Source organism: Choloepus didactylus, chromosome 1, assembly GCF_015220235.1.
Source record: "Choloepus didactylus isolate mChoDid1 chromosome 1, mChoDid1.pri, whole genome shotgun sequence".
In the NCBI taxonomy this organism is placed as follows: domain Eukaryota; kingdom Metazoa; phylum Chordata; class Mammalia; order Pilosa; family Megalonychidae; genus Choloepus; species Choloepus didactylus.
The window spans coordinates 95,709,763-95,727,660 of NC_051307.1; the positions used below are offsets into that span (position 1 = coordinate 95,709,763).

Genomic DNA, 17,898 nt, shown 5'->3' on the forward strand with positions numbered 1-17,898 from the left:
TGTCCATTACGTAGGAGAGCAGTGATTTCTGAAAGGATGTCTTTGACAAGAATGAGAATTTCTGTTGAGAAGGACAAAAAGCAGCAATAGTAAACAAACTGGAAAATAACAGGAAGGAACCAGATTCCCTTAGGAAATAGCTGTTGTTCCTGGATGTGGAGGGAGTTTCAACAGTAAAGGCTCAAATTGGGCAGATCTTGGGTGGAGTGTTTCATTTGGCAGTAGGGGATGCAATGAGCTAGAGGGAGAATATCTAGGAGATTTATACAATAGGTGTGAGTGTAAATGACTAGGGAATGCATTTCCATCTCTGAAAGAAAATAGGGGAGAGAGAAATCTGGCCCTTCTTCAGTTCTGTAAATCTTGAAATAAGAAAGTATTGGTTTTGATTCAGGAAATTCTGATGAAGCTTTTGCCCTCTCAACTACATTTTTTTGGCAAGGGAGCAGGATAGGAAAGCAGTGATTTCTCTAAAGCTGGAGCCCTTAAGTTATCCAGGAGCCAGATCTTAGCATGCTTGGAGAGAAGGCAGCATTGAGGTGGAGAGGAAAATGTAATAAGGGAGATGAGGTATCAGTAAGGACCCCTGACAGAAACGGTAGGCTGGCAAAATCCTGATCAGGGTCAGAAAAAAAAGTGATTCCCTTTGTCCCACACTCACCACCCAGGCACCTGAGAGGCCTTGGGCTAGGCTCAGAAATCCAACCTCAGTCATTTGCAGGATCCTTTTCCTGCAGGTGGTTAGGTTTATTGTGAGCAAGAGCTCAGCAGTGCCTGAAGCAAAATGTGTCTCCGAGGGGAGGAAAGCGTTCTCTCTCAGACCGATCTCGCCCAGGCACACGTCTACCACGTGACTGGATTCCTGTGGGCACTTCAGTGCTAGGAGAATTCTAATTGTGCAGATCCCCAGAACAGCTGCAGCAGCCCGCACCAGGGGCTCCAGACTTGCACTTCCGACCGGATGCGGGGCTCAGAGCAGCTCTGCACGCTCAGCCACGCAGGCCAGCGACAGGGATGAACACACAAGGCCTCCTGCAGAGAGTTTTCCCCACCCCGCCTCACCTTTTGCTCTCTGGGAGGCCTTACCACTTACTTCCTACAGGCCCAGGGAATGTGGCCTTTTCTTTCTAGCAACCACCACCCACCTCCTTGGAGTGCCCTTCACCTCCGGAATGGATTCAGAGGAGCTTACAGACTTCTTCAGCACTACACACCTCCCATGTGCTAATGCCAACTGGGAGATAGACAAGGTGGTTAAAAAAAAAAAAAAGTACAGATTAGAAGCAGATTTGAGAGTTTTTAAAACTCAAAATATTGGTAGCACATATTCCCAGTCTATATTAATAAGTAATAGGTAAATATTGTAGGCCAGTGGTTTTCAAACTTGAGCATGCATTAGAATCACCCAGAGGGCTTCTTAAAACAGATTGTTTGGCCTTGCCCCCAGAGTTTCCCTATTCAGTAGGTCTGAGGTGGTACCAGAGAATTTGCATTTCTGACAAATTCCCAGGTGATACTCACTGCTGATCCTACCTCACCTTGAGAAGCACTTTAAGAGACCTACCCAGGCAGGAGCCCTTTTGTGCATTCCTGTCTGAGGAGGTGGGTGAAATCTCTTATGTCCTCATCAGTGATTCTTATTCTTTAATTGCTTGGGTCACTGCTCATTCACCACCTTCCCAGGGAGAGCAGTGTGAAAACTACTAGGCTGTTCAACAGCTCCGGACAGATCCCTTTCTGTAAAGACTCACAAGGTCTTAGTAGTTGGGTGACCTTGGGTAAGTTACTTAACATCTCATCTGTGAAATGGGGATAAAATGCCTATTTCTTCATATGGCCAATTACGTGAGATATATATATATATAAAGTAATTGGCACCTCATAGACTTCATAAATTCTGTCCTCTTGTCCTCAGGGGGGAAAGCTGTGCCCTTGAGGGCAGGGCTGCACATGTGAGGCTGTGCTGTTTGTGCCACCACAGATGCACCTGGCTGAGGGGCTGGGGGGAAACTAAACTGCCATGGAGGCTTTACTCACCGTCTCACGTGCCCTGGGTGGGGCTTTCCTGAACAAGGCAGCATAAGGGCGAGCACCCAGCCCACCCAGATGGGGAGGGAAAACATGGCACTTCCAATCAAGCGTAATCCTCCCCACAGGAAGACCAGGCTCCCCTCCTGCCCTGCCTGTCATCGGAGGCGTTGGTGAGGTGGGGAACAGCTGCCGGTGTGATGAGTCCCACTTTTCTCATCCCGGCTCCTGGGGCAGGGGCCAGCCCGTCTCTTCCCAGCAGGCCTCCCACGGGCCCTTTAAATCCCGGGGCCCCAGAAGAGGCTCTCTTTAATACTATAGACAAAAACCCAGGCAGGGTTTTATTATTATTATTACTATTATTTTCCCTCAAGCAGGAAAAGACTAAAAAATGAAGTCTGGGGTCGCAGCCATCCTGAGACATCACGCGCCTCAGCAGCAGCTCACACGGGAAGGGGGCTTCCCTGGCAGGGCTGCCTGGATTGCTACAACTTTCTGTTTTCATTTGTCTCCCCTAGTTGGTAAAACATGAGACAGGATTGTATCTCCACGAGTTAATCTGTGTATTCCCCTTTCACTCTGCTCTCTCATTGATACCCAAAGGCACCCAGGCAGAAACACAGAGGCCACCACAGAGCCAGGGCCAGGCACAGCGCCTCAGAAGTGTGACTGTGGAACCAGACTTGCCCCTGCCAAAGACCAGAAAAGCCCAAGAGGCAGCTGGGCCTGGGGAGGAGGGTGGGAAGACACCTGAGCCCTTCAAGTGGAAGGTGGGTGAAGGCGAAGGGGAGAGATGAGAGGGGCTCAGTGTGGGGTGAGAGCGGACCCCCACAGAACACTATCCTGGATACCTGAAGGCCTGAAACGCAGAATGGGGGTTTGGGGTGGGGCCTTGGGTCGGGAGGGGAAAACCCCACCTCTGACAAGGGATAACTGAAGAGAACCAGTTGGGAATTTCTCCATAAGGTGAAATTCTGTGATGGGTTTGACTGTGGTCAAAATGCTCCCCTCAGATGAAGGAATTTACAATGGAAGAGTCCTTTAGAAAAGTTGGAACCATTTCAGCAAAGATCCTCAATTCATCAGCACAAAACTAACTGGATTTCTCAAACAGAAATTTTCTCCCTCCCTCCCTCCCGCCCTCCCTCTCTCCCTTGCCTCCTTCACTTTTTTTTTTTTAATTAAATTCAGTTTTATTGAAATATATTCACACACCATACAGTCATCCATGGTGTACAATCAACTGTTCACAGCACCATCATATAGTTGTGCATTCCTCACTCCGTCACTCTTTTTAGGTGGAAGATGTGAATAGTAAGGAAACAAAAAATAAAAGATTTATTTTTTTAAAAAACAACAAAATGTCAACAGCTTCCAGGGACACTCCGGAGATCCACACATGGTCAGGCCAATACATCTTTTTACACTTTTACAAAAAGAAAAGTGGAAGTTCAAAAGGATGGCCCTTGAATCACTAGGTCATCAGAGTAAGGTTTCTGTTCACTTGGCTGCCCAGAATCCCTGTTTCTTTTGCATTATAGTGAAGTGGAGCCTGACCCTTGGCATCTAGTGCATAGAAGCCGGGGATACTGCTCAACATCCTACAATGCACAAGACAGCCCTCCACAACAAAGAATTATCCAACCTGAAATGTCAGTAGTGCTGAGGTTCAGAAACCCAGTTTTGTGGTATTGCAAAAAAAAGAGTGACCCTAGCAGGCCAGTAGGATGGCTATTCACAGGCCCCAAGAGGAGGCTTAGCAGCCCAGCCTGTCAGCACCCTGTGGGCCAATCCACTGCTTGGGGCTTGTCTCCCCTTACCTAAGCTCTTGGGATAGGTATGCAATCTAAAGCCAGGGCAGGCATCTGCAATGAAATAGGATAAGCGGGATGTCTGGCTGCCCTGTGCTGGCAACGAGAGCGCTCAGCAGAGCCTGGAGTAGAATGTAAGGAGTTACTTATGTGATCCTCATGCTGCCTGGTGCACCCAGGACTGAGTCCCTTGGTCAGGGCATGGCTTCCTTGAGCGATACCTGAGAGCACTACCAAGCTCACCAGGGGGATCTATCCCTTCTAGGCTCCCAATGGAAACCCACCCTTCTTGTGATCAAGTTTCTTTCTCTGGATATGTTAACATCATCAGTAAAGTCCGATTTCTACCTGAGGGTCAGAGGCCACTTAAGGTGATAATATTACTTGGATCTGATCCATTCATTATGTTTACATTTTAATGCAGGAATTCCCTGATCTGAGAGCAGGGGGAGTTACTGTGAGAAGTCAGCTAATTCATGAGTGCCTGCAGGTAATAACTAATAGCTTGCTCTTATCGAGCAACCATGTTTGTCAAAAGTATTAATATGCTGTAGCAATTAATAAAATATAAACATCTTAAAAAGTGGTCATAATTCATAATAGCTTTTTGTCAGCATGTATTTTCTCAATCAACAAATAAAAGCATAAATGTTATCATGTGTGGGGATAGGGCTGGGAAATATTTTGATGCTAAAAAAGGAGGACTTACCTTGGAAAAAGTTGGGAAGCACTGGTTTGACCCTCAGAAGGTTCATTTCCTATACTTCCCAGTCCTCGAGCAGGGAGGCACGGTACCCCACTGCTGCTCTCCCCCACTCCCCATGGAATCTCTTGCTTACTCTGTCCCCAGGGACCCACTGAGGGGGACAGTCTTAACCCCTTGAATTTGCAGTGCTTTATACTTTCTAAAACAGTTTCCCATTCATCGTCTCATTAGCTCCTCCAACTTCCAGTGTGGAAGAGAGGAGAGGAGCTACCACCTCTACCGTGTGGATGAGGACAGGGCTCGGGGATCTGATTTCCTCAAGACCTACAACAGGCGGCCGGAGTTGCTGGACCCATTCTCTGACTCGGGGCCCAGAGCTCTTTCTACTCCCCCTGCATTGTAACTGACCCTTCTGATTATCAAATACCATACAGGAAACACCATAGTAACCAGTGGATGAAGAGGTCCAGGAGGTTTTTAAGAGCTTTGATGAACTAGTCATGTCACCTACTTCTGAATTCCAGTTAATGAGAATTTCACAAAGGTTAAAAAAAGAAAGAAAGAAAGAAAGAAAGAAAGAAAGGAAGGAAGGAAGGAAGGAAGGAAGGAGCCCGTGCTTGCCTCAGGGTTAATACTACAACTTCCTGAAATTCCCCTTGAGAGTTCAGGTGATCTTGGGAGCACTCCTTGCCTTGTCTGGGCCTCACTTTCTGAATCTGAAAAGTAAAAATTTTTGAACCAGATTAAATATTTCTGGGTTATTTTACCTTTGACATTCTCTTAATCTAAATCTGAGTTCTATCAGCACCATCAAGGGGAGAAATCTCTAAAATAAATGAATGTTTTGTTACCTTTGTTCATTCATTCAAAACCAACACCTAGTGTAAGGCACTGTACCAGGCTCTGTATTAGAGTATAGACTTGAAAATGGCAAAAGCCCATTGAACACAACCTCTGTGGCTAACCTCTATGAGGAAATCAGGAACAACTATAAGAAAGTCACAACAACTGGCTTACAATTGATGCTGTAAAACACTTCTGATGAAATGTTAAGAACTCTTTTATTGGAATGTAAAGTATGCAGACTAAGAAAATCCCTGCAGATGTGTCAGAAATTCTCTGAATTCTAAACAGGCTCTCAAATGGCTTCAGTGTTTAGAGAAAACTAGTAACAGAATAGTTTAACCTTCAGTTCTCTGTGACGGGAATCTAAAATCCCATCATAGAAACTTCAAAACAGATTTCAGTGAAGCTATCTCAAGGGAGCAAGAAAAAAATATTTGCTAGATTTAATCTGGAGTCTGGTATTGACTGACATTCACCAAGGGATTGACTTCCTTTCTTTAAAAAAAAGAAAACAGTGCAATTCCATTATTCATACATCATCTCATTTGATCAAGAAAGTAATTACGTATTATTTGCAAGGGAGAGATGGGATTGATTTAACAAATAGAAACCAAGGAAATATTTCTAGGTGGATATTTTGGCTTTCACTATTGCATGAAAGATGACAGAATTAGTAAGGAAATTACAAAAGTCTGTGACACAAAGGAGGAAATTACTTGTGTGGTAACTGTATAGAGAGGAGGCTGTCAGCAGAGACAATGTGAGGGGCTTGGCGAGCTTTATTTGTCTAATTTCTAAGCGTCACTGCCTAAACCACTACCAGGTGCCCCAACCTGAGCTGGGAGCAAGGGGTACTAAGAAGGGCAAGATGCTATCCCTGCCTTCAAGATGCTTATAGTCCAACTGGAGGAGGCTCAGCCAAATGACTAAACAGTTTCAGCACGGTGTGGTCAGATCCCAGTGGGGCCAGTATCTGGGACTGTGGGAGCAGGTAGACAGCTCTCACACCCCGGCTAGGGATGGGGTGCTGCCTGGACCAGGAGAAACGAGAAGTCTCTCTAAAGTGCCTTCCAGGACTGATATTTTATATGCGGTTCCGAAGAAAAGAGCACAAGTGTGTGATAAGAACACCTTCACAGGAAAAAACAGTATGTAAGAATAATATCAAATCCTCTACTACCTTTATTCAATCGCACTTGGATTAGGTAGACACAGACAGGGAGGTCCTGGAATCTGCAAATTCCAGGTTTGCACAGGTTGTTAGACAATCTCCAGGGACATCCACTCTTCCCATTAGCAGTGAGTTAGGCCAAGGAACGCACCGCAGCTGCACTAATATTTGCTATATTAGATTACAAAGCTGAGTAATTGCCATTTAAGCTTCAAGTAATGGGGAAAGCATTCATCTGTGTTTTCACTCATTTGTACAGCAATTAATTTGTACTTAAATTAACAATAAAAATGGTTCTGTGATCCAATAAAGTAGAAATGACAGCAGGAAAATATAACCCCTACTAGCAAGGCCAAATCACTCTTCCCCTCCTACTGTTGTTTGTCTCTCTGGAGAAGGTTATTTTCAAGCAGGCAGAGTGGCAACTGGGCGTGTCTACTGACCCTTGTCAGGGGTCTGGTCCCAAAGGCTATGGACAGGAAAATGGGATGTGATGCAAAGTATTGTTGACTTGCAGTGGTACAGGCAGGTCACAACTGCAGTCTACTCCCAAGGGAGGCAGGTCAACAGTTCCTCTGGAACATCCAGAAGATGTTAGCATAGAATTAGCAAACTGGGGCTCTTGGGCAGTGTATGGCTACTGGATACGATTTGTTTGGCATGAGAGGGTTTTGAATATTCAGATCTCCAGTTCTCTTGAAAAGTCAGAAGGCTGTTTGCCCTACATCTGCATTCCTGCATAGCAACTCGTGGATGGAGTTGAATGGTCACTCTCCTCTTTAGTCAGGCACATTTGAGTTTGTAATCTCTGCTTTAGCATTTGCCTGGTCACTTACTGGAGTAACCTGCTCTGGTTGCTCTGTTTTCTTTTAATTTTTTTTATTAGAACAGTTGTAGGTTTACAGAAAAATCATCCAGAAAGCACATAGTTCTTACATACTTCCTCTCCTCACATAAACAGTTTCCCCTATTATTAACAATTTAATTCAGGTGGTACCTTGATTACAATTGATGAAACAGTATTACTATAATTATATTATGAACTATAGTCATAGTTCCCATTAGGGTTCACTCTTTGTGTTGTATAGTTCCATGGGCTTTTAAAAAAAAATTTTATTCTGGTATCATATATATCACCTAAAATCTCCCATTTTATCCACTTTCTAGTGTACAATTCAGTGATGTTAATTACATTCACAATGTTGTGCGACCATCACCACCATCCATTATCAAAAGTTTTCCATCACCCCAAACAGAAACTCTGTGCCAATTAAGCATTAACTCCTCATTCCCCACCCCATCCCCACCTTTGATAACCTGTATTCTAATTTCTGACTCTACGAACTTTGATAATCTATGTCATGTAAGTGAGATCATACAAATTTGTCCTTTCGTGTCTGTCTGATTTCACTCAACATGATGTCTTCAAGGTTCATCCATGTTGTTGCATGCATCAGAACTTCATTCCTTTTTATGGCTGAATAATATTCCATTGTATGTATCTACTACATTTTGTTGATCAATTGCCGTTGAGAAATACTTGGCTTGCTTCCATCTTTTGGCAGTTGTGAATAATGCCACTAGGGACTTGGGTGTACAAATACCTGTTTGAGTCTCCGCTTTCAATTCTTTTGTTTTAGTTTCCCAGCTGCTGAAATAAATGCCATACAATGGGTTGGTTTAACAACAGGATTTATTGGCTTATGGTTTCAGAGGCTAAAAGACTTGCTTCCTCCTGGGGTCCGTATCTTCTGGCTGGCCAGCAATCTTCGGGCTTCCTTGGCTTTTCTGTCACATGGCAATGCACATGGCAGCATCTTCTTTCTCCTCCAGGTTCCATTAACTTCCAGCTTCTGGATGCTCCCTGTGGCTTCTTCTTCCTTGTCCAATTTTCTTTGCTTATGAGGACTTCAGCCATATTGGATCAAGGCCCACCCTCCTTCATTTTGGGCATGCCTTAATAATAACATCTTCAAAGTTCCTGTTTACAAATGGGCTCACATCTTCAGAACCAGGGTTCGTAACCTGAACATGCCTTTTTGGGGGGGCATGATTCAATCCCCAACATAAACCTAGAAGTGAGATTTCTGGGTCATATGGTAATTCTATATTTAACTTTCTGAAGAACCACCAAACTGTCTTCTACAGTGGCTGCACCATTTTACATTCCCACTAACAATGTTTGAGGATTCTGATTTCTCCACATCCTCACTAACATTTGTTCTTTTCCATTAAAAAATATATATATATAGCTATTCTAATGAGTGTGAATTAGTATCATATTGTAGTTTTAATTTGCATTTCCCTAATGGCTAATGATGTTGAACATCATTTTATGTGCTTATTAGCCAGTCATATACATGCTTTGGAGAAATACCTATTCAATCTTTTGCCCATTTTTAAATTGGATTGCTTGTCTTTTTGCTGTTGATTTATAACAGTTCTCTATATATTCTGGATATTAACCCCTTATCAGATATATGATTTCCAAATATTTTCTCCTATTCTGTGGTTTATCTTTTCAACTTCTTAATCTGGTGGCTCTTTTCATCAGCTTCTCTTTGACTCCTAAGGCTCCTGAACTTCCTGGAACATTTTGCTTTTTCAGAGTTTGTATATCTTAGGCATGTAGGCTACTCCCTGCCCAAAGGTCTTACATTTGTTGCTGTGTTCTTTGGTCTTGGTATTGAGCCTGTTACCATAGAAACAAAGACCTATCCAGAGGGATGTTACTTGGAACAGCAGTTTGTCCACTTACCTCATATAGGAACTGAGGCTCAGAGAGGCCAAGTGACTTGTTCAAGGTCACACAGCAATTTATGACAGATCCAAGACTTGAATTGCAATTCAATTGCAATTCTAGTGCTTTTCCCACTACATTTATGTCTCTTCTGGGGTGCTTATTAATGATATTGTATGTCCCAAAGCAAAAATGTAATTTCCCAAATCATTGTGCTGTATTCCCACTTGGAGAAGTTCGAACAATGTTGGCCTGCTGGGCATGGCTGACTGCCCTCAAAGCTGGCCCCTGGTGATGGTATTCAAAGCTTACTTTCTGATTCAGTCTGTTGACTTCTGAGAGCCCTGAACTGGGAGTCAGGCCAACTAGGTTCCAGTCCCAGCTCTGCCTCCTACAGAGGTGTGACCCTGGGCAAGTTCCCTGACCTCTGCAAGGCAGCACTTCCCAGGTGTGGGACAGGCCTCACGGGGTGTTGTGATGATCATAGGACAGAGCAAATATGAAAGTTTCAGAAAAAGATAAAAATGTTAGGTAAATGCAAGTTACTATTATGGGCTTTTGGGCTTAGGTATCAGGGAGTCTCTGAATTCCCTCAATATAGAGGTGAGGAAATAGAGGCTCAGGGAACAGGGACATCCAGCAGATACTGGCAAAGTTCAAATTAGTAAGCAGGTCTCAGGCCACAGCCACAGCTGGAGTCTTGGATCTCAGAAGTATCAGGTAGCTGGGGGGTGAAATGGGAGACATCCTAACCTCCCCTCACTTAGGTCTGTGGGAGCAGAGTCCCAACCTCAGACCCCAAACGGCTAAATCACTCTCACTGTAAGACCAGAGTCAAAGAGGGAAGAAGCAAGATCTCAGCACCCTCCTCCTCATCATCCCCAGGCTGGGATCCCTAGTAACCCAGACTCAGAGAGGAGGGGGCTGGGAGACCCCTGGGAAAAGAGCCCCACACCTGCAGGTGGCTGATTCCCAGTCCCTGTGCCTGGATTTGGGAAACGTGACACTGTGCAAATGAGCACTGTTTTTGCAAGCTTGTGGGACCTGCCAGCTCTCTCAGTTTAACTAGATCTCTGCAGTGACATCCAGGCATGTTCTGCATTAAATTAGAGCTGGTAATTTCAGAGGGAAACAGCTTTAAAATGGCATGAAAGACAGAAATCTGTTCCTTGAAAAATGATACCATATGCGCCTGCATTGCTGCAGTTAGGGTAAAAGGCTTTCCTCCTTTTGTTACTCATCAAGCCGCCAATGTTAATGTCAGATTTGCAACAGAACCATATACTAATGGAACAAAAATTAGCTCTAAAATTAGCTCTTAACAAGAAACTCAAGGCTAGCTCAAGGCTGTGAAAGGCAGAAAGCACTTTAGCAAAGCAGTCGCATGTTGATATTCTCTTTGCTCTAAGTGAATTGCCCAGGAAAAAATTAGGTGCTGCCTGCTGTCTACCTGTGCGTTAGGAACTAGCAGCTCAACCTGCAGCTTTAAGAAAACCTTCCCCAGAGAGAAGCTATTGAGAGTGCAGGGTCTGGGTGAGGAGAGAGGGACTGAGGGGGTCAGGTTTGAGAGGGGGACTGGGTCCTGGGAGGGGCAGCATTCTGGATTTCAGCGCACATTCCACTATCACTGTTGATCTGACACCTTTACAGAACCCGGAGACTAGTGAAATCAGCTACAGAAGCTATTTATATAGACAAGCAATATTTAGCAGTTGAAATGGGATAATATGAACTGAAAATGTTTCTAGAGTAACCTGTGAGTAGTAACTCTTCTGAGATATTGAAAGAGCAGTGAACTTCATTAATGGGCCTCTGTCCAGTCAAGTTTCTGCTGCCCTCGGTTCCTCTTTGAAAGTCACCGAGTCTGCATTTCCAGAGGCCACAGCCCTTTTTTGGGGTGAGTTCATTCCAGGGTTCGTGGACCAGGGCTAGGGGAAAGGAAGGAGAAGGAAGCTGCAAGAGGCAAAATGGGTGCTTAGAAACACAGAAATCTACCCAGGGCGAAAACAGAACAACTTAGAAACCAAATGAAAGGTATGGCTGGGGAGCAGGCAAAGGATGGCATTAGTGTAGGTGTGGAGTGGTTTGACTCAGGCACCGTCATGAAAAATCTCTCCAGTTCTCATGGTTGTGACGCCTGCCTTCCCTTCCGCTCAGGGAAGTACTGAACCAACTGTTTGGCTGAAGAGTGCCTCTGAACCTGACATTTTGGAACATGTGCATTCAAGTCAGCATCACACCCTGAACATGCACTGACCTTGGGCTTGCTAGACCTGAGTCTCCTCTCAGCCTCACATTGCTCAGTCCATTGGGATGATAAGATGGGTGCATAGATAACCAAAACATGACCTCCAGGGGGTGTGTGCTTGGAGGAAGGGCCTTCTTCCTGAAGAATGCTTCGGGCTACAGATGAGGGAGATTAGTTCTGTGTTGTGGGAATCTGGAGAATCTGCAACGAGTTGGCATCTGAACTGAGCCTTGAAGAATGGGTAGAAATACGTTTCAAAACTTTTGGACAATCAGAAGCCATTAGCCCAATGTACAAACAAGTACCCCTGGGTAACAGTCCATTCTGGCTGTGCCTGACCTTTTCTTTTAGCTGGCTCCCATCTCTTGAAGTGTGCTGGGAGGAGAGACCCAGAGAGTATGGCAATGAGGTGACAAGACTCGGGCAGGGACAAGCCTGGAAAACCACAGGTGCTCTGGAGGCAGTTGGAAACAAGGGAAGAGAGTCAGCATATCTTTAGACAAAGTCCTGGGTGGGAAGTAAGACTGAGACTGCCAGCTGCAATCAGCTGTAGCAGCAGCAAAGGATGCTCGTGGCTGTGCTTTTTCAGAGTGGCTGATGATCTACGCCCGCAATTCCTTCTGTCCCTGAGCTTCAATCTGGGTGATCGATCCTTCCAGCTGGCAAACAGAAGTAACACCTAAATCAATCAGTTTTCTGACAGCTCTGACACCTAATTGTATTTTCACAGGGTCAAAACCGACAGGTTGTTTAAAAAGATAAGGAGTTTGCAGTATCTGCCCAGGTGACACCTACCAAATGATGGCTGTTTGGTCTTAGAGCCACATACGATGGATAGTTTCTAGGAATACCGTCTTAATTTCTTAGGGCTGCTGTCACAAATTACCACAAATTTATTGGCTTAAAACAATAGAATTGTATTGTCTCACAGTTCTGGAGGCTACAAGTCTGAACTCAAGGTGTCTCTCCTCTTGGGAGAATCCTTCCTTGCCTCTTCTAGCGTCTGGAGGTTGGCTGGCACCCCTAGGCGCTCCTTGGCTTGTGGCTGCAGTAGCTCAGTCTCTGCTTCTGTCATCTCGTGGCGTCCTTCCTTCTGTCTGTCCAGGTCTCTTCTTCCCTTCCTGTAAAGATGGCAGTCATATCGGGTTACAGCCCACCCTAATCCAGTTTGTCTTCATCTCAACTAATCACATCTTCAAAAATTCTGTTTCCAAATAAAGTTACATTCACAGGACTGGAGGTTAAGACTTTAGCATTTTCTTTTAAGGGAATGCAATTCAACCCATAACAAGTATCATGGGAAATAACTGGGTTCTGATTGTCCTTTGTGTTCCAGTCTGGCTGTTGCAGACAATAATGCTACTACTCCAAAGAGACCCATTCTTTCTGTCACTCAGTTTCCACCCCTGGGCAACTGTGGAACAACAAAACCTCTGTGACAAAAACTCTAAGCCTATCTGTGAAGAAAAAAGGCAGTGCCTTGGAAAAAGCTCTGGCTTGGGTTCTAACCCCAGCTCAGCATTAAAAATTGCTGCCTATCTTTGACCAATTCATTTAACTTTTCTGCACTTACCTTCCTTGGCAAGTAAAAGAGGTGGTGTGTGTGAATATGCTTTGTGAAAGATTAAAAAAACTACATAAATGCTAGTTATTAGTAATGACACACGTACTGCCTCACATGGTTTTTTATGAACCTTCCTTGAAAGTGCTATTTGAAAGAAAATGATCAGCAATGCTAGAATCTTCTAGCCCCAGAAAGAATTGCAATGTAATAAAGGTTTATTGAATTATAAACAACTGAGGGAAAAAGTGAATCCCAGAACACACTGTATTAGGTTAACTGGAATTATAACTGACAGAATCATATTTCTTATTAAATAAAAAAAGAATCTTTTAAGTTAGACAAATGTCAAGTTCTCTAATGATACTTATAAATCAATTTTAAGATGAAGAACTTGCTATCATAATTGTTCATTTTCCTTGGCTCTGCCTGGCAGGACAAATCTCACAAACTCACAACCTTTAGTATCAGCATGAAAAGATCTATCTTCTCTGCTTATCTCTACAATTTAGGATCTGCAGTGCAAATGTACCAAAATTGGGGGGCATGGGCTTACATACTGTCCTTTTCTAAATTTGCCAAGAGCTTCCTGAAGTGGTTTTTAATCAACCTTGTTCATCGATAAAAGACTCTCCTTTTGAACATATCCCCACAAAATCAAGAAAAAGAGAGACGCGCAATTTAAAAAAAAAAGAAAAAAAACTTGACAATACAGAAATGGGAAGACACTCAGTGTCTCATGAAACAACAAAAAACCCGTAGATACCATCTACATTGCTGGCGAAAGACAAAGACACTCTCACCCTTTTTTTGTACAAATTACACGTATCTATATCTGTGTTTTGTCTACTTGTGGAGTAGGTGCGGGTGTGTGGCCTACCCATTGGCACAAATAGCACAGTGCAGTGCCACTCACCTAAAGCAGTCCCACGGGGATGGGTCGTGGGAGAAGAGGCAGCGTTTGTATGTCAGTGTGAAGGTCAGCTGTGCTGGAGCAGTGGGAAGAGCTGGGGAGAGGGGGTGAAGGGAGTGGTGCATCTTTCCCAGATACCACAGTGGTTCTCCTCTGCCTTGACAGTGTCTTTCCCAAAGGAGTCCCTCCTGGTCAGTTAGGAAATCAGATCTGATCCCCTTCCCCTACTCCCAAACCTAATAGAGACACAACCTCTGGTTGGGGAGACAGAAAAGGGAAACATTTGTCTCATTAGCAATAGGCTCGCCTTTCCAGATTTCCAAAGAAATTCTCAAAGAAAAACAAGTGTGTTAAAACCCCACCCCACCCCACCCTGCAGAATGGGGGGCCTGGTCCTGGTAGTCAGGAACTTTCCCCATCTTCCTGCGGGAGCAATAGGTGCACTTTGAGGCAGGCCTGTAACTTTCCACCTGTGTGGCCCTCCCTGGCAGATACAAGACTAAACAGGAGTGACAAAGGGAACCGAGGGAAGTCCAGCTTCCAGTCTAATGAAATAGGGTCACCCAGGGACATTGGAAACTAAACCTGTTGTAGCAATGAACGGAATTATTGAGTGCCTCCTATGTGCCAGGCACTTTACAGACATTACATAATTTAACTCCCCCACTAAGAGACAGCATTACCTTCATTTTACAGATGAGGAGGACCAAATTTGCAAGGTCCAAGATCAACAACTGATAAGTGACAGAGCTGGGGTTTGAACCCAAGCTGGAGCATCTTGCTACAGTCCTGTGCTGCCTTCTGCCTGTGCCCAGACCCTGGGACCAGAAGGCCACAGACCTCGCAGCTTCCTGTGCGGGCACCTGCCTCGGGGGCCACAGTCACTGAAATCGGCACTGACGGTTCCCTCTTCTGCCGCTGCCGAGTGCAGCCTCTCGTGACCCCTCCATACCCTGCTCAGGACTTAGCACATAGAAGCACTTAACAAAGGGGAATTGAACACACGGATCATTAGGTCATGGCACAAGCCCCGCCCGGTCACTGGGGCGCACGCCAACACCCCGATTCTGGACAAAGGAGCCAGGAGGCTTGGGGAGCCCTCTCTGTGCTATTGGATACTGAGCACTCTGCTTTAGTCCTGCAGGGTGAGGGGACAAAGGAAGTGAAATAAAACAGATTTCCAGCCCCCAACGAGAGATCTACATTGCCTCTCTTTTTTTCCCCTTTTTACAATGATGATGCTTAATCGAGGGGCTTCACAATAATTTCTATTCTGAAATGGTGACTTAAGATGACAGAAAGTGGAGAACAATGATGCCTAACAGTGTCACTGTGTTATTTGGGACAAATCCTTCCCCCCATCACATGCTTTGCTTTTCTAGCTGCCAAACTGGGCCAATAATGCTGACCACCTATTTCCCTTGGGGAAAAGAAGAAAGTGCTTACCTACTGTAGAGCTTAGAGCTCCTGGAGAAAACTATTAGATAAACACCATACTATTAAAATGTAATTCGGAACTGTTTTTATTTTCACTGCCAAACTGAAAATGCATAGCATTTCAAATTTGTCCTCTAGAGCTTTAAAAGTCTTTAAATTTCTGTGTACTTTGGAGAAGGCAGCACTAATCTGTTTTAGAAAACAATGCATTTTCACTTTTGGAATTTGGGATCTCTGGACAGGTAAGGGAAAATCAGATTAGGAAACTCAATCTACCCATATTCACAGACCCTCGTTCTTGGCGTTTGTTGGCCAAAAGGTTATAGAAAAACTTGATCTGGGGAAAACCCTGCCTACCCTCTCAACCTCATGGAGAGCAAGTTATGTATTTTTCCTTTTTCTTCATAAACTACTTTCTTCCAAAAAGCTCTTTCTAAACAACAATTGATTTTCCCCCCGGGCTTGGATAGGCTATTAATAACGCTGGGTTTTAGGGCTCCTTTCCTCCCTCTCTCCCTCCCTCCCTCCTTCCTTGTTAGAGAAGTTGTGGGTTTATACAACAATCGTGCATAAAATACAGGAATCCCACCACCATTAATCTTTGCATTGGTGTGGCAAATTTGTTACAATTGATGATAGCACTTTTTTGTAATTCTACTATTTTTGTTAATGGTAATTACATTTGTTACAATTTATGAAAGATTATTAAAGTAGTACTATTTAGTAACTATTGTCCATAGTTTACATGAGGGTATTTTTCCCCATATTCCCAACCTGTTTTTTCTTTTTTTCATTCAAGTCTTTATTTTATTACTCATCTACCTATACACTGGATAAAAGGGGTGTCAGTCCTAAGGTTTTTACAATCACCTGGTCACAAGATAAAAGCTATATAGTTATACAATCACTATCAAAGATCAAGGCTACTGGATTACAGTTCAACAATTTTAGGTATTTCCTTCTGGCTACTCTAATACTCTAGAAACTAAAAAGAAATATCTACATAATGAGTCATAATCGATTCTTAAATCCTAACTTCTCCATTACAGCTCCTCCCTCTCATTTGATCATTCTCTCAATCGTCAGGAATATCTGGGCAATGACCATTTTAAGTTCTTCAAGCTAGAAAGTGTGTTGACCTTATGGGGGAGAGGAATGAAACTGGTTGAGGTTTTTGGAGAGACTGGTACCTCTGGGCTTCAGGGCTTATCTGGCATAGGAACAATCTGGAGGCTTTACATTTCTGAAAAAATAAACTTGATAAGTAAAATTTTGTTGAGTCTTAGATAGAACCCAGGGTATTCTTTAGGGTTTTTAGGAATACTGTTAGTCAGGACTTGGCATACTGTGGCAAACTGCAGTATCTGGCTAAAGCTTCCATAAGAATAACCTCCAGAATGACCTCTCGACTCTATTTAAAATCTCTCAGCCACTGAGACCTTATTTTGTTTCATTTCTTTTCCCCTTTTTGGTCAAGAAGGCTCATCCTTAGGAGTTTCTTGGGGTTTTTTTACTGCCTTGTCTTTGGGGTTAATATGTGCTTTCTGAGGCCTCTGGGGGCCTGCTTCCTAGTCAACCTGAGCAGCCAAAAATGGTGATTGGCATCACAGCCACACCTCAGTGTGGGTCAGGGTGTGGGGAGACAAGCCTGCCAGTCACCCACCCTCCCCTTTGTCAATGCCTCCCAGCACATCCACCCATCCTCATGTCCAATTAGTGTCCTGCTCCTGCTTTCAGCAGTTTGCCAGCAAGCAGGCACCTCTAAAGAGCTAACTGCTAACTGAGGGGAGAGCAACTAATAAGGTACAGGAATGTCCCTGAACGAGATGCCTCTTGGGCACCTCCAGATGCTCTCCTGTCTGTGGTGCCTTTGGCCACTTGCTTCAGCCCTAGCTAGCACCTTGAACACCAATTCCGATCGGGCTCCAGCAAACTTCACCTGGCCCAACCCCAAGGCTATGCCATTCACCACTTACCTCCCTTCAAAGGGCTTCCCTGTTGACCCTGATGCATAAAATGCCCTGTGGCCTGCCTGGGGCTCACACATACACATACCTGAGGTGGAGGAAATATTGCTCCATGGGCCAAACAGATGAGAGCCAGCAGACAAATTCTTCTCTCTCCCTCTTCCAAACAGAGAAGGGATGGCTAATATGATTGTTGTGTGGTCTCCCAGAAGATGAAACCACGAGCAGCTGCAGTTAATACCGAATTGTGGCCGGCTTGAAAAAGAGTCCTTGTTGGGGCTTGCCCTCTGCCTCTCTGCCCCCTTCCCTTACTTCTGCTCCTTGGGATTGCAATCCCAGTAAGGCAATTATAGTTAAGCATTTATGTCAGGCTCTGCTTTCTGAGGAACTCAGGGTAGACAGTCCTTCTCCAGGATATGAGCATTTTTAAATGGAAGTCTTGAAGGAGGAGCTATGAAGACTTAAAGAAA

At 44.4% G+C, this 17,898-nt stretch overlaps 1 long non-coding RNA gene across 1 annotated transcript; it reads right to left on the bottom strand.

Moving 5' to 3' along the window:
• Window positions 1–10,638: 10,638 nt before the first annotated feature.
• Window positions 10,639–17,603, bottom strand: LOC119539164. Its single transcript, XR_005217806.1, has 3 exons — window positions 17,517–17,603; window positions 14,028–14,278; window positions 10,639–12,671 (listed from the first exon to the last, which is right to left on the bottom strand). It is a non-coding gene; the product is annotated as an uncharacterized LOC119539164 (long non-coding RNA).
• Window positions 17,604–17,898: the final 295 nt, after the last annotated feature.